Source organism: Eptatretus burgeri, chromosome 5 (genome assembly GCF_056783735.1).
Source record: "Eptatretus burgeri isolate ZD-2024b chromosome 5, Ebu_testis_v1, whole genome shotgun sequence".
NCBI classification, from domain to species: Eukaryota; Metazoa; Chordata; class Myxini; order Myxiniformes; family Myxinidae; genus Eptatretus; species Eptatretus burgeri.
This window is the reverse complement of record NC_140965.1, coordinates 32,782,056-32,799,555: the sequence shown is the minus strand read 5'-3', so window position 1 is coordinate 32,799,555 and position 17,500 is coordinate 32,782,056. Positions and strand designations below refer to the sequence as shown.

General features: G+C 49.3%; 1 protein-coding gene and 1 long non-coding RNA gene across 12 annotated transcripts in view; one reads left to right on the top strand and one right to left on the bottom strand.

The window, feature by feature from the left end:
• Nucleotides 1-17,500, top strand: part of LOC147026185 (traf2 and NCK-interacting protein kinase-like) — a 162,658-nt gene that overhangs the window by 10,481 nt on the left and 134,677 nt on the right. The window lies entirely within an intron of this gene.
• Nucleotides 13,623-17,500, bottom strand: part of LOC147026186 (uncharacterized) — a 52,181-nt gene continuing 48,303 nt past the window's right edge. Inside the window, exon 3 of the long non-coding RNA XR_015058144.1 lies at nt 13,623-13,807. This is a non-coding gene — a long non-coding RNA (uncharacterized LOC147026186). The remainder of the gene's footprint in view (nt 13,808-17,500) is intronic.

Genomic DNA, 17,500 nt, shown 5'->3' with positions numbered 1-17,500 from the left:
AGAACCCATATGCAAATTTCCGGATCGGGATGAGCTCGGGGGCAGAGCCACGCTCGCCCATTCAGGTCAGGTATGGGAGCATGTGCCAGAACAGCGCGTCGCTGCGTCCACTTTCCGCCGGTACTCCAGGGGCCTCCGTCTGGCCATCCCCCAGGCAGATGCCAGGCCCATCCCCATCTCCTTGAGATGATGGTCAACCTGCTGCAACCATGAGGCACGTGGTCGGCCCACTGGCCTCCTCCGCTCATGAGACTCCCTCGCTGAGAGAATCTGGTAAGCAGGATCAGCGTCAGGAAAACGAGCCACATGTCCATACAGCCCCAACTGACGCTCACGGACTATGCAGGTAACAAATCTCATCCGAGTCTCTCTCAGCAACCGCTCGTTGGATACAAAATCCGACCAGCGATAGCCAAGGATTCTCCGAAGAGACCTGGTACCAAAGGAATTAAGTCTCCGTCTCAGATCCTTGGTCAGAGTCCAAGTCTCGCACCCATAGAGCAAGACTGGAAGTACCAAGGACCTGAAGACTCGGACTTTCATCCTCCCGCACAGGTACCGGCAGTGCCACACCCCATGATCCAGTGAATCCATGACTCCCCAGGCCCGACCCAGATGTCTATTGACCTCTGACTCGCAGCCAGCAGAGACATGAATATCACTGCCAAGGTAAGTGAATCTCTCCACGACCTCAACATCCTCACCACAAACAGACACAGACAGGACAGCAGCATCCAAGATGTCACCGAAAGCCTGGATCTTAGTTTGACCCAAGAAACCCATAATCCCAGCGGCTCCGACTCCTCATTCAGCACCTCGAGGGCCCCCAAAAGGATGTCTAAAGTCTCCGCAAAGATGACTGCATCGTCTGCAAAATCAAGGTCCGAGATCTTGACATTCCCAAACGATGCACCGCAACTTGATCTCTCAGACATCCTCCCTAAAATCCAGTCCATACAAGTGCTGAAAAGTGTGGGGGCAAGTACACATCCCTGACGAACTCCAGTAACAACTGGAAATAAGTCAGAGGTGGTACCACCACACTTCACAGCACTCTCAGTACCAGAGTAGGGTTCAGACATCAGATCGATCAGTTTTGGTGGCACCCCACGAAGACCAAGAATCCTCCAGAGGACATCCCGATTCACTGAATCGAACGCTTTACAGAGATCAACATAGGCTGCAAGCAGCCCCTGCCGAAACTCTTGTTTGCGTTCGGTGAGGACACGAAGTGCAAGGATACGGTCAATCGTTGACCTCTTTGGTGTAAAGCCTGACTGCTCTGGACGCTGGTGCTCAAGCAGATGGTGGCGAACCCTATCAAGAATTATCCGAGCGAAGACCTTGCCCGGCACTGAGAGCAGCGTCACCCCTCGGTAGTTGTTGCAGTCTTGGCGATTGTGAAGCGGCGTTGCGGTTGGTGGTTGTTGTGTGATGGCTGTTGAGACGTGGTTGGTGGTGGTAGTAATGGCGGCTGGTCCAAAATAAAGATAGTAAAAGAAAAACGGCTATCTAGAGGGGTCACAGCCCAAATGAGTGACATTTATTCCCTCGAAACAACGGGTTTGGGCCTAACTACACATATACTTACAGAGATATCTCACCTAAGGGACCTGAATGGTGGTTTGCGAATTTCGTCAACCACAACACTACCCCCTCCCCTTTTTACAGACTCGTCCCGAGTCGTCAAATTTTCGTGTGCCATCATATGTAGTTCTCCCCTAGCACGTTTTACCTACGGATCCCTGAGTGCGACATTCATGGTATTCGTGTCCCCAAAATAAATAACCTGAGGGCTGAGTAACTAACTGAACAAACCCACTCATACGGACGATTTAAATAAAATTGCCGGCGCTAAGACATACATGCCGGGGGCGCACTCATATGTACAGTACATCTTAACCTTAACTTACAAATTTTACACTAAACCATGGCCCAGGATCAATGAACTCTGCAAAAAGAAAGCAGTTAGCAGGGAGCCAGGCTGCTCGCATGCAGTCTCTGGCTCAAACAATGCAGGTGACGGGGAACGTGGCCGGCTGCTCACACGCAGTCCAAGGCCTTCCCTTTTGAAATAAACCCAGTGAACCACAACGGTGCATGGGCTGCACAAACGCAGTCTCCTGGTGCTGCTGCCGCAAGGCAGTCCCTGCAGAACACTGAACGGGCACTGACGCAAGCAACAAAACGGTGCACGGGCTGCACAAAAGCAGTCTCCGTGCCAGCTTAAGTGGCACACGCAATGAACACAACGGATGGATGGATGAATGGATGGACGCAAACACGGTGCACGGGCCGCCACTGCAGGCCCGTGTTGTAGCTGCCAACAGAGCAGTTCTTGCAGCTTGCAAACTGTTGCTTGATGATCCTGGCGCACATGGCAATGAACAAGGGGGGGGGGGACAAAGCAAAATTGAACGGGGGCTGGTGAACATGGGCAGTGGGCATGGCATGGCAAAGGTGAGCAGGCAAACACAGCCGGCAGACGAACTGGCCGGCACAGGCCTTGAAGCACAGTAGCTGCAGACGATCCGGCCGGCACAGGCCTTGCAGCAAACAGCTGCAGACGATCCAGCCGGCACAGGCCTTGCAGCAAAACAACAGCTGCCGATGAAGTGGGCCGGCCTTTGCCTTGAAGTGGAGGTTGGTGGAGGGAGTGCGGTGGTGCTGGCCACTCGGAAGGCTGGCTCGGACCTACCCTACGGTCTCCCTCCCAACCTATCGCCTTTGCCTGTCACTGTCCATACCCACCCCCTTAATTTGTCAAAAACCAATTTAGCCCCAATTAATTAATTTTTTAATTTTTTTTTTCTTACTCCCACTATAATTCGTCCCCTAACCCCCTTTATCGTACTTGTTCGGCTAACCTATCGTCTACTAGCCTACTCCCAACCCCTACGTTCCCTTCCCGGAGGGGAATAAGGGAGAGCCAGCGTCCTGTGCCGAGGCCCAATGAAGCCTCAAGATGGCCTCCCCAGACTTCAGCAATCTATAACACAAAGTGGGTCCAGTGGCCCACAACGAGAGCAAGGGGATGGATGGTGTGGAGGGGTACACTTCCTATCTACCCTAACCATTAACCTTTAAACTACCCCGGGGCTTTCAACAAGCGCCTCTCGCTTAAACTATTGGTTCTAACAACCCAGATTCCCGTCGCCTGTGTTGGTGTCCTCACAATTTCGGGCCTCGCCCCCCAATTTTCTTCCCGTGCCCTCACACGGTCTCATGGCTGGGACGCGTGGCTCCCCATGGCAGGCACGACCCTCTGCCGATTCTCCAGCTATGGCACCCCCGGGCACTACACTGCCTCCGAGCCTACCAGCTCCCGAAACACGGGGAGTGCCCCACATGGCACCTCCCCTGAAATGCACACGTGGCAGGCTGGCTTCCCGGGCCCCTTTCCGAGGGTCACCCGTGCCCACAACACTGCCCACGCGGCTACTGGCGCCCCGGGCCCCCGCACCAAGCGGGCGCACCCGTGCCCACTACGCTATCCCGGCCCCCCCATGGGCCCTTGGCCTACTACGGCTGACTAGCCTGGTGCCCGGGGTACCCACTCAGCGATACTCACCTTTCGCAGCCACGCTCCCAGCCTGTCAACAGGGCTCCTGCACCCCTCCAAATGGGTTTCGAGCCTACTTTCCCACCAACAATAAAACGACCTCCATTTTTTAATTTAACTAACCCCCTAACTCACTCTACACTGACCCCGGGGTCCCTTGGGTGGGAGTCACTCCTCCCCCCAATCACTCATCGCACCATGCATTCCCCATTCGCTCCACTCACAGACCCGCTGGCCTCACTCACTCACCAAGCACATGCTTCCACTTCACTCACCAACTCTTCAACACACTCATCGCTGAACTCAGCCATCCTGCTAACTACATCCCCTACCTAACTCGTGCTCCCACGTCGTCCCTTAAACTATAGCACGTTCCTTTTAACACTACGTTGCTAAACTATGTCCCCTCTACACATTCACTGCCTGTCACTGTCTTCTAAATCAAAAAAAATCATTTTATTTCCCAACCAAAATCTCATCTAAATCCCTCTACCTATCCATTCCACGGGCCCCATGAGGACTTACCCCTGCCCCATGGAGCCAGTCTAGCTAAGCTAACCCTTCCCCCTAACTAGTTTCCATCCTGTGCCCAGGTAGGGGGGTCTTCCACCCCTTGCCCGGGGATCCTGTGCACCCGAAAGTGAGGCTTGCTTTTCCCCCTTTTTTTTTCACATGCGCAGCACCAGCGCGGAAACTCGCAGCTCGCGCACTTTTGGCGTGACATCATGGGAGCTGTTCGCGTCCCTCGTCCCTCTTGGACGGTACCATCCAGCAGGGATTCACCCTCCTGCCGGATTCCAACCACACACGCAGCCATGACGTCACCGGCGCATAAAAAAACACAAGCCTCACGTCTCGAGGGGTTCCCCACGCGAACACATGTGATCTGCCCATTGGAGCTGAACACACCCGTTCGCGTGGAGAACCCGTCCGGTCCAAATTTGTTTACCTGCCTAAACTTTGTCCGTCCGTGGGATCGGCAAATCCACCGCGTGCGTTTCCGGACCGGGAATTCACTCCCGCAAGCGAGCACGTGGTGGCCTCGTGCGTTGCACAGCACGAACCTCGCACTCGCTGCTGGGTGAACCCGGCGCGGTGACCAATACATCTACAGCCGCTACTCAGCTTTTGTCCCTCTGTTGCCGTCCTCGTCTCCATTCCACCCACGCACACCTGCGTGTTACGACGCTCATACACCATTCCATTACATTCACACCGGGAGACGCGGCTGCATGCTCACACATGCCCAACGACATCTCCCTTACATACCGCTCTCTCACACACACGGTCTCCCTTGCACTCGGCCGTTCACTCACGCATGCCACCTCCCTTGCACACGTGGCTCCACTCACTCGCGGCCTTCCACTCACTCGTGCCATTTCCCTCACACAAACCATACCACTCACACGCGGGGGCACTCGCCCGCGGTGTCTCACTTACACACGGCGTGCTGGGAAGCATGCCCTTCGGCACACTTGCCACCACACCACTCACACACGGGGTCGCTTCCACACACGGGGACGCACTCACACCTTGCACCACACACACCGGGACAACCACACTGGGGATTTGTGTCCCCACAAGGGTCTCCGGGGCCTCTATACCCCTCAAGCTCGGCGTGCACCCGTCCACAGCACTCCTCCCCTCGACCTCGCTTGACACGACTGAATTCACCTGGTCGTGACTCGCCTCAAGGGGGCATACTCCCTCCCCTCGTTCCTGGAGGAGGCCATCCCGCTGCTCGCACTGGGTCCCGACACGCTCTGCGAGCTCCCCCTCATCGTCCTCCACTATCTCCGTGTGTGTGTGTGTGTGCGTCACTAACCCCGTCATTATCATGCAGTCTCTCCTCTATTTTTTCTGTCTCTTATTGGTCCCTTTTTCCTTCCCATTGGAGTCGTTCTTTCTCTCTGAGCCTCATTAGCTGTTCGTTCTCCCTCCGGAGCTCCTCAATCTCCGTTGACTCCAATCTCGCTCTCCGTTTTAGTTGTTCAATTTCACACTCGTATAGTTGTTGTTTTCTCTCCCGCTGTTCCTCCTGCTCTTTGTTTTCCAATCTCATTGTTTCTTTTAATTGGCTCATTTCCTTCCTGTGTTTCATTCGCTGTTCTCTCACTACTCTTCCTCGTTTCCTCTCCTGTCCTTCCTTCTCCAGTTTCATGGTTTGCTTCATTTGTTTAATCTCATTTTTGTGTTTCATTTGCTGCTGTCTCATTACTCTTCCTTGTTTCCTCTCCTGTCTTTCCTTATCCAGTTTCATGGTTTGCTTCATTTGGTTAATCTCCTTTTTGTGTTTCATTTGCTGCTGTCTCATTACTCTTCCTTGTTTCCTCTCCTGTCCTTCCTTCTCCAGTTTCATGGTTTGCTTCATTTGGTTAATCTCATTTTTGTGTTTCATTTGCTGCTGTCTCATTACTCTTCCTTGTTTCCTCTCCTGTCTTTCCTTATCCAGTTTCATGGTTTGCTTCATTTGGTTAATCTCCTTTTTGTGTTTCATTCGCTGTTCTCTCACTACTCTTTCTTGTTTCCTCTCCTGTCCTTCCTTCTCCAGTTTCATGGTTTGCTTCATTTGGTTAATCTCCTTTTTGTGTTTCATTCGCTGCTGTCTCATTACTCTTCCTTGTTTCCTCTCCTGTCCTTCCTTCTCCAGTTTCATGGTTTGCTTCATTTGGTTAATCTCCTTTTTGTGTTTCATTCGCTGCTGTCTCATTACTCTTCCTTGTTTCCTCTCCTGTCTTTCCTTCTCCAGTTTCATGGTTTTCTTCATTTGGTTCATCTCCATTTTGTGTTTCATTCGCTGCTGTCTCATTACTCTTCCTTGTTTCCTCTCCTGTCTTTCCTTATCCAGTTTCATGGTTTGCTTCATTTGGTTCATCTCCATTTTGTGTTTCATTCGCTGCTGTCTCATTACTCTTCCTTGTTTCCTCTCCTGTCTTTCCTTCTCCAGTTTCATGGTTTTCTTCATTTGGTTCATCTCCATTTTGTGTTTCATTCGCTGTTCTTTGTCTATCTCCTCGTACTCCAGCCTCAGCTTTTCTTTCAATTGGTCAACCTCAGATTCATGTTCTTTTTGTTTGCTATTCCATTGTTCCTCTCGTTCTTCCCTCTCCAATCTCGTTGTGTCCTTCAATCTCCTGATTTCTCCTTCCTGCTTCATTCCTTGCTCCTTTACTTTCTCCTCGTATTCAAACCTATTTTTTTTCCTGTTGTCGTTCAGTTTCAAATTCATACTCTTTCAGTTTTCTATTCCACTGTCTTTCTTGTTCCTCCTTCTGCAATCTCGTCATTTCTTTCAACTGACTGATTTCTTTCTCCTGTCTCATTCGTTCTTCCTTCATTACTCTTTCTTGTTCCTCATTCTTTCGTCTGGCCTTCGCTTCCAACTGTTCGATCTGTACAGTGTGGTTTCTTAAAGTTTCATTTTCCGTTCTCTTCCTTTCCTCTTTTAACACTCTCAGTTCGTTTTGTAGTTCTCTCTCTTTGTCTTGGTGTTTCTGTAACTCAGAAGCTTCCTTTTATAATTCTGTTCTCATCTCCGCACCCTCCGACCTTGCTTTGGCTTCTAACTGTTCTTCCGTCTTGCCCTTGTGGTTTTCTACCCGTCTTCCCAGTTCCTCTGTCTCCGTTGTTACCTCCAGTCCCAGCTTATCAACTCTCTTCGTCATGTCTTGAAGTCTTTTCTCACACTCCACCGTTACGACCTTCAATCCCTCCTTTGTCTCCTCCTGGCTTTCTTTTAATTTTTCTAATACCTTCTTTACCTCGTGTCTCGTCTTACACGTCTCCCGAATTATTTTCTCACCCGCCCCGACCGCGGGCCTGACAGCCGCTGCACTCCCTCCCGTTGGTTCGGAGTCTCCGCCACGTGGCGTCGCCATTTTCTCGCCCGCGGTCCGAGTTTCCTTTCCCCATCCCTTCATGTCTGCATTAATTTCATCCATTTTCCTCATCAATGCCTCAAACATTTCCATCGTCCGATCCGTGGGCGAATTCGCACGTGGGGGCCGTTCGTCCGCCACCCCAGCCACTGCGCCCATTTCGAACTCTGGGTTCAGTTGGGGGAGTTCGTGTTCCTGCACAACCAACATTTCCTGCACGGGGATTCCATCCTGGATCATGGATTCTACACATTCTAAATCCATTTCTAATACCCCCGGCTCCCGCTCGCCTTGAGACGCCATCTTATTTCTCGTAAAGGGTTAATTTGGAGTGAATCGGGGGTCGCTCCTCTCACCCCTGGACCGATTCCCGTGAATTTAGCTGGAGACGGGAGAGCCCGTTTTCCCGCTCTCCGACACCAGTGTCGCGAGGAGGGGGATGAGTTTGTGTCCCACGACCTGACACCAATGTTGCGAATTCGGGCCCGCCGGCGTGCGAGCGGCCATATAACTCGAATCGCGGCACGTCGCCCACCGGATGGACAATTCCGTCGTGACCCTCTCGGACTAACGCCGGGAGCTAGTCACGGGTGGGCCTTTCGGCCTCACCACGATAGTGCCAATCGGCCCCCCGCGTGGGATAGGGTTGTTCGCCAAATTCGACCTACCTAAGTACCCACACGGAGGGTAGACCGGGCGATCGCACCTCGCCGCAGGTCGACTCCCGACTCGGGCCACTTTAAGCGACCCGTTCCGTACTATCGGGATAACCGAGCGGTGTTATCGTCAACCTCGACGGTTTCGATTAATTATCGGGCGTATTTAGCCCACTACCAACCCTTTACGTGAAGTAAGATGGAGATTCAATTAAAGAAAAGACGAAGCGAAACGGGAAAAACAGTTCAACATAAGGCACATTTATTCCGCGGCACACGGATAGCACACATATACAATTACAACAATTATGCACCAAAAGCAATTGCAAAAGAAACACAACAATGCAGATCTACTACCGACTACGCGAGCACACGGCAACACTTACACAGTTTTACTTTACAGACGGTGCCGACAACACATATACTCAAAAGCAAAAGAAAAGGGCCACCCTCAACGACAAGGGGGCAGACGTGGTCTGTGGGCGCGAGACTGGGCGGAGCCTACCCGTCTTGTGATGAGCCGCAAATGTCGCGGCGGTGCCCCGACTCCACGCTCCTCCCCGGGTTTCGTTGGCACTGCTTGGAATGGGGTGGGAACGGGGCCCCCTTTTCACACTATCTCAGCGCGGGGGGAAACAGGGGGGGTTGTTGATGCTCTGGGGAAAGAGGATAGCTGGCTTGCGTGGGTCCCGCGACGAGCGACTCCACTGCGACCTCGACCGCATTCCCGGCTTCCCCTCTCTGCAGCTCCCCGACAGACCGACTCTCCTCCAGACCTGTCTTGACTGCTGCTGCCACACTCCGCCGCCGCCACACCTCTCCAACTCGCCTGAGCTCAAAACTGCGACTGCCTCCAACTGCTTCCGACCCAAAACAAAAACTGACTGAATTCGCCCCGCGCTCGGCGCTTTATAGTGCGGCAGGAGAACCCATATGCAAATTTCCAGATCAGGATGAGCTCGGGGGCGGAGCCACGCTCGCCCATTGGACGGAGGAAAAGTGGGCGTGAACCTCCCCTGATCCTCGACTTTGCATATATCGATTCTACTCCGACGCGCCTGGAGGCGGGGCCAAATCGCCCCACGCTTAATGATTGGACGGATCAGAAGTGGGCGTGTATCATTCCTGATCCGACCTCTCCTCGGAAAGGCCGCTTTTTGCACCCGCTGCTCGGCGCACGACCTGTACGAGTCCAGGACAGCCTGACGCTCGGTGCCCACAAGCGGTGCGGGAATGGCCGCAGAAGGAGAGGCGAAGGTGGTGGAGGGTCTAAAATGGCGGTCCCTGGCCACGGTGACGCTTGGAATGGTGGTGATGCGATGTTTGCGATAGCGAGTTGTGAAGGTAAAGGTCGTGGCTGTTGGCGTTGTTGTTGTCGTGAAGCGGCGTTGCGGTTGGTGGTTGTTGTGTGATGGCGGTTGAGGCGTGGTTGGTTCAAAATAAAGATAGAACAGAAAAACGGCTATCTTAAAGGGTCGCAGCCCGAATGAATCACATTTATTCCCTCTAAACAACGGGTTTGGGGCTAACTACACATGTACTTACAGAGATATCTCACCTAAGGGACCTGAATGGTGGTTTGCGAATTTCCTCAACCACAACAATATATATATATATATATATATATATATATATATATATATATATATATATATATATATATATATATATATATATATATATATATATATATATATATATATATATATATATCCACACACACACACCCGCACATGTATGTATGTATGTATATATATTTATATATATATATATATATATATATATATATATATATATATATGGTGTACCAAAAAAATGTACTCGCATTTAATGTAAACATGCATTTATCCTTTTAACCATTAATCTTGTTTCTAAGTCAATAAACAACGCATTTATTATCATTTAAAGAGCTAGTCCATTTTTTGGGGCATCCTGTATATACATGCATTTATATATACAAATGTATATATTGTTGTAGATTTCCCGCCCGTCGGCGTGTGAACGACCGCGTCTAACCAATAGCGGTCGCTTCGCCCACCGAACGGACAATCCAGTCACGGCTTTCCGGATCAACGCCGGAAACCAGCCACGGGTGTGTTTGTAACCACACCACAATCTTGTCTGCACTCTACCCACGCTACAGGGTCCGATCGCCAAATCTTCGATTTACCTAATTATTCGCGCGGGTAGGTTACCGAGAGATTGTACCTCAACGGGACTGCTTGGAAACGAGCCGCTTAAGCAGCTCGCTTCCTTTTGGGATAACCGAGCGGGGTATTATCGCGCAGTCCCATTGGACCCGATCACTTTACCGGCTATTTAAAAACTATATTCCGAGTGCAAGATGGGGCAGTTCAATGAGGGAATGGACGCAACGAACAGGTTTACATTCACACAAGGACATTTATTATAATAAAGCACGTATGCAATTAAACAAGGCGAAACACGTATGCAATTATACAAGTAGCAAAAGCACGACAAAATATATACACACACATATATATATATATATATATATATATATATATATATATATATATATATATATATATATATATATATATATATATATATATATATATATATATATATATATATATATATATACACACACACATTCATGGGTACCTGTCGTCGCAGGAAAGCGTGCTCGGTAATGTGGCACCTCACGTGGATAATGGTCGTCGGGCCATGGTCCGGGAGTTTTCCTGCCAGGCTCATGACTCGTGACAAGACTTGCGTGGCGAATCGTAGGAGCTCCCAAACTCCTTTCCGTGCCCATACCGACCTTGACTCCTTTTCAGACTCCTGTCCATGCACGTGCCAACAAAACCTCATTTCCATGCAGCCACCGTGACCCAAACTCTGCCACTCTGCCACCGCAAACAAACTCTCCCAGCGCCAATGCCAACCACAACCACCCTCCGAGATATATCTCCTCCCACCACGGGGAGGGGCCTTGGTGAGAATCATCATGCTGTCCGCCCCTCATTGGCCTACGGCAGCACCCAACCGGGGTGGAGCCGTGGCCCTTTCAAGGAGACCCCATATTCTCAATGTGGCCACATGGCCTCGCTCGCACAGAGCAAGAGTGTCTGCCCTGAAAGGCCCACCGTACAAAAACTATCATTTGTGGGGATCGAGGACCAGAACCGCGAGGCCCCCTCTTGGCAAATCAAGGTACGAGCGGCCAATGGGCAGTGATGGAGCATGATGGGCTGGTTGGGTCGTGCAGATGGAATGATAGATGTAAGATGAGATGTAATAACCTAACTAGCTGTCACAATGCACACATTTAATCCTCCCACTAAACAAAAGGACGGAGTCCTGACAACACACGTACTTAGCGGCATAACTAACTTTGGGACCTGCATATTGAGTGCGCATGGTTTCCAGATTCGTAACACTAATATATATATATATATATATATATATATATATATATATATATATATATATATATATATATATATATATATATATATATATATATATATATATATATATATATATATATATATAGCAGTCCATCTGTCTGTTTGTCTGTCTGTTTGTTTGTAACCAATAAGCTCCCAGACCAGTGAACCGATCTTGATGAAACTTTACAGACATATAGACCTAACATTCAGCTCCAGGATGCGCTAAGTGGCTTTCCATAAAAATGAATATATATATATATACACATTAAAAATAAAAATTCCCATTAAAAAAATGAAAAATGGCTTTCGAATAGTGCCCCAGCATATTAATCGTAACAAATGGCTTCATGGTTAAAAACGCTAGGGTTTTTTGAAATACAAAATGTTCGTATTCGTTGAATTTTTAAACATACACATTCTCCTCCTGTTATTTGAATACTCGAACTGCACGGCAACAGCTAACTGCTGATAGATCTGCTAATGAAAGAGCCAGGCAAGTGGAGTCAGCTCCAGAGAGATAGAGATAGAGATAGTTTTTTAGAGAGACAGAGATAGAGAGAGAGACAGATATAGAGAGACAGAGACAGAGACGGAGACAGAGACAGAGACAGACGGACGTCTTACTGCTGATATATCTGCTCATGAACGAGCCAAGCAAAGCAGAGAGAGAGCATCAGGCGAGGGAAGCACAAAACTCACGTTCCAGCTTTCTAGGTCCGGGTTTTGGCAGGACATCAAGGACAGTTGCCACTGCTGCTAGAACCATTGAGTGGCTCAAGGCCACCTTCAACTATGACCTCTCTGAGGATTATGGCATCATAAAGCCTTCCTTCCATAAATCTGAGGAATAAAAGAAGCCTTCCTAATTTTCTCCATACAACTAATGCCTCATTCTAACTCGCGTGAGGAAAATAGGGCAAATTTCCCGGGTATTACCGGGTACTTCAGCTAGTATCTATCTATCTATATATATATATATATATATATATATATATATATATATATATATATATATATATATATATATATATATATATATATATATATATATATATATATATATTGTTGGGGGCCGGGCGTCGGTGACTAGCGCAACGCTAGATGGAACACCCGGAATCTAGATCGTACCTTTCCGATAACTCCGAAGGTATGGGTCCCTTACAGGACCGTGAATCGTCAATAATTCAACCGCGTGGGACAGGGTTATTTGCCAAACTTCAAAATACCTAGAGGCCCATGTGGTGAGCTACCGAGGAATTCACACCCTCGATGGAGCTCGAACGGAATGAGCCGTTACCGTGCTCGATCCGTGCGTAACCCGAGCGGATGATTACCGAGGTCTCGTCGGTCCAAATGCACAACTCCGGCAGCAATGGCCTTTTTAATCCATCAACACGCACCGTGCTATACCAATGAAGAAAACACAGAAACAAGCTGATACATTTAACAGGGGATTTATTTATAATGGGGGGAAAGGGAACACACAAGCAGCAGAGTTAAACCGACTAAAATAAATGCAAGTCTGTACAAGGCACTTCAACAATTCTCTTTGAACACCGGCCCACAGACACACACACACGCACACACAAATACCCAAAAGAAGTGATGGCCGCGGCCTTTATTGAAAGTTCCCAGCTCGAGGGATGGGAACTGGGAACTCGATGGGAACTCGATGAGCTGGGAACCAGAGCTATCTCAGACCTTCCCGCCTCGTGTGGTCTTCGACGTCCTGGATCGGCGGGACTCAAACCCACAACTCGATGCCGCTGCAAGCACCGTGTACGGAAGGCAGCGTCGAGCTCCCACATGCTCCTCCGGCATGCGACAAGACCAGAGCCAGCGACAAGACGAGACGAGACCAGACGCCAGCGACGAGACGAGGCCTTCACGTTCCAGCCAGAACGCCCGAACAATTGTACTGGCCAACGCTCCTGCCACGAGCATAGTCTCTCTCAATGTTGGTCCAGACAAACACACTTTCTCCTCAGGCGGGAGGGGCTTCTATCCTGGCCACTCGCCTCCTGATTGTACGGTTGCGGCGCGCGATTTGCTCGTCACCCCCGTGATTGGCCGAAAGGGTGCAAAGTCTGCTGATTTTACTGGGGGGGGGGGCGTGAAGGCCGTCGCGGCGGACTGCCCCCAAACAAGGAGAGTAACATGGTCCCGTGTGGGCTGCGCTTATTGGCCGACCGGCGGCAACCTCGCTCGCATCCCCCGGATTGGGCGAGAGAGACGTCAGGTCCTCGTGAACTCTGCCCACGTACGTGCTGACACACACGCATGAAATGGTGCCTATGGAGGATCGTGGAAGGAAGAGAAGGCAGGTGTCGTCGTTAGAAAGTTGTTGTTGTTGATATAAAAATGTAAAAGAAAATCCTGACTATCAAAATAACTCTGCAGCGCATGAACATTTAATTCCCATTAGACGAGGGACGGGACCCTAACTAGAAACACGTACTTACCGATATAACTGTTCTATAGGGACCTGAATGTTGAGTGCAGTAAGCTTCCAGATTCGCAACAATATATATATATATATATATATATATATATGTATATGTGTATATATATATATGTATATGTGTATATATATATATGTATATGTGTATATACATATATATATATACACATATACATATATATATATACACATATATATGTATGTATATATATATATATATATATATATATATATATATATATATAAAGATATATATATATTGCGTGCGATCGGCCACATAACTCAAATCGCGACGCGTCGCCCACCGGAACGGACAATTCAGTCGTGACCCTCTTGGAACTACCGCCAAGGAGCTAGCCACGGGTGGGGGGTTTAACCTCACCACAACCCAGTCTGCATTCTACCCGCGCGAAATAGGGTGAATCGCCGAATGTCGATATACCTAAGCACCCACGCGGGTAGCGTACCGAGGAGTTTTACCACGCCGCAGGTCGACTTCGGACACGAACCGCTTAAGCGGCTCGTTCCGTGCTGCAGGGATAACCGAGCAGAGTTATCGTCAACCTCGACGGTTCAGATTATTTATTGGGTGTCTACACCCACTACCAATCCCTTACGTGATGCAAGATGGAACTATCAACGGAGGAAAGGACGCAACGAAACGGGAAAAACAGTTCAACAAGCACTTTTATTCACATGTAAGCAGGCAAGTAGGAACAAAGGAAAGCACTACGACCGAATAAAAGGCAATTATTTACAGCACAGTCACTTATACAAGTTTTACTTGTCAGACTGGCACCACAAACACACATACAAAAGCCCGAAAAGAAAAGAAAAGAAGTGACTTCTCTCATGGACCTTCGAGTCCTCCTCTCCTACTACCGTCAGCGCGGTCGCGTCTGGTTCCGGCCTCCCCTGCGGCCGGCGAACCCTCTCCGGCACCCCTCGTCCGGACGCGCAGGTCCACCACAGGCCGCACTGTGGCGCCTCCCATCCGCGTCTCCACCAACAGGCCGCGCCGGGCCACGAGCGTGGGAACGAGAGAGGAGGAAGGGAGCGCTTTGGAGAGCGATACCCAAGGAGAGAGACCGAGCCTTTTTGGAGAGAGAGCTGGTGCCTTTTTCGGAGAGAGCTACAGCCAACATGAGCCACGATCAGAGAGAGAGGGCCTCGCGTCCGTTTGCCTTTTGTAAGGCGGGGCTCCACCTTTCGCCGCGCGGGGCTCCGCCCCGTTCGCGGCTCCACCTTCCTTCGAGGCATTTCCAGAAGGCTCTCGAAGGGGACCGTGCCCCCACTCCAACGGCCTCACGCCAGGCCTCCACCAATGGGGAGGGAGCTGCCCTGCCCCCTTCCCGTGCCAGCCTTAGCACTGCAGAGGGGTGCGCAAACCCGCGCACTAGCGCAGGTTTCTTTTTTGCCGTTGTCGTTGGTTTGTATGAGGTTGTTGGATCCAAAATAACGATAGAGAAAAGAAAAATGGCTAACTCAAAGCGTCGCAGCCCAGATGAATCGCACATATTCTCCCTAAACAACAGGTGTGGACTCGCGACACATGAACTTAGCGTCATAACTGAACTACGGACCCTTTATGGTGTATTGCGAATTTCCACAACCGTAACAATATGTATATATACTAGTGGGGTATGCTTACACATTGTAAGCAATCACAAACCGAACCGTGCTTCGTCCATAGGTACATAATAAATAGCAGCTGGTGCAGCATGACCTCCCGTTGTCCCACATTGTCTCGGGTCCGCTCACCTTCAGTGAGCACAGCAAAGCTGCACTTATTTTCGTATATTTTTTATTTATGAACACTTTCCTCTGGTTCTGTGATTTATTTATTTTTTCCCCAGTGTATCAGCTTCAATGTTGAACGGTACACAGCATTTTAGCTTTCTACATCACCCGGAAGGTACGGAACATTAATATCAGTTAGTCAGTGAATGGTTACAGTAAAAAAAAAAAAAATATATATATATATATATATATAAAAAAACAGGGTATGCTCACACATTGTGTAAGCATTTGAACCGTGCTTCCCCATTGTCTCTGATCGCTCACCTGCATTTGATTTTTCATTTATTTATTTTCATTTACAGATGCTTTCCGACATTCCTGTGATTTTTTCCCGGTGTATCGGCTTCGATGCCAATGAACATCGAAGCTGATACACTGACATATATATACACACACACACACACACACACACACACACACACACACACACACACACACACACACACACACACACACACACACACACACACACACACACACACACACACATATATTGTTGTGATTGTGAGGGGGGGAGAGGGGTAGATGGAAGAATCTAATAGAGAGTTTAGCATTGTGTAGAATTGCTTGGTCCATGGACAAGTAAAAAGCAACTCAATGGAACCAAGTTAAGGAATCTATGAGCTTAAGTGTTACGTGTCACCACACGAGGGGTGGTTTGGTGTTAATTAGCCTCAGGGGTAAGAATAAGTTCCCTAGTACGTGATTGCCCTCTGATTTTCCCAGTGTTTTTTTATATTTCAAGCCAGGCAGTAAAGGTGGGAAACGCATCCCTGAAACCACAACAAATGGGCAGAAAGCTCCGCCTTCAAAGGTTGACAAGAATCGAAGTCACGTCCCCGAAGGACGATTGATGGGCGTGACGTCAGAAGCTGGCCAAGCAGGAGAAGCCCCGCCTCCCCAGAGGCGGAGGATATAGAATGCACAGAGGAGAGAGCCTGGAGGAAAGACTGGCGCAGTTCGAGGGGCTTTGGACGACTGCAGAGGACGGGAGATCGGTCATACATCAGGTTTGTGAGAGGCTTCGGACCAGATAGAAAGACAGATCGGTGTGATCGAGGTCGAGGGCAGGCGGGCTTGCGCACTTGAGGATTATAGAAGGCTTTCATATGGATAGAACGTGAGATCGGAGGAGCGCACACACGAGATCGGTGTGAGGAATGCACTAGGCCGGTGGGACCTTTGGAAAGAGGAAGGCTGGCACATTTTGAGCCTTCCTGTGGAAAGCCGCTTGCGGATTGCCTGGCGTACGTCTGCCCTGCCACTAAATAAGTGACGTCACCATTTGCGCACATGTGCACGTGCTGGTGGAAGAGCCTCCCCCCCCCACCCAATTCCAAGTTCGACATGGATCAGCTCTGAGCCAAGCTAAGTACCAGTATACTTAAGAACGAGGGTTTTTCTTTTCATTTTGTGTCACCCTTTGTCTGTATTTGTGTTTGTGTGCGAGACCTCGATTGTAGGATTTAGTTATTTCACATCATTATTATTTCCTTTTGAATTATCGTTTTTATAAATATTTGTTCATTTTTCATGAAATGTACTCCTTTTAAGACATTGCAGCATTGTGCTGTGCTGGTGCAGCGCCCCATGCAATGTTCCTCCCCATACTCCTCTACATACTCCTCCTGGGTGGATTTCCTCTCCACCATTATGCCCGGTTAACGGACGCACATTAATCACCAAGTCTCAGTTGTAGCCTTCAAGGAAGAAGCTTTGCCATC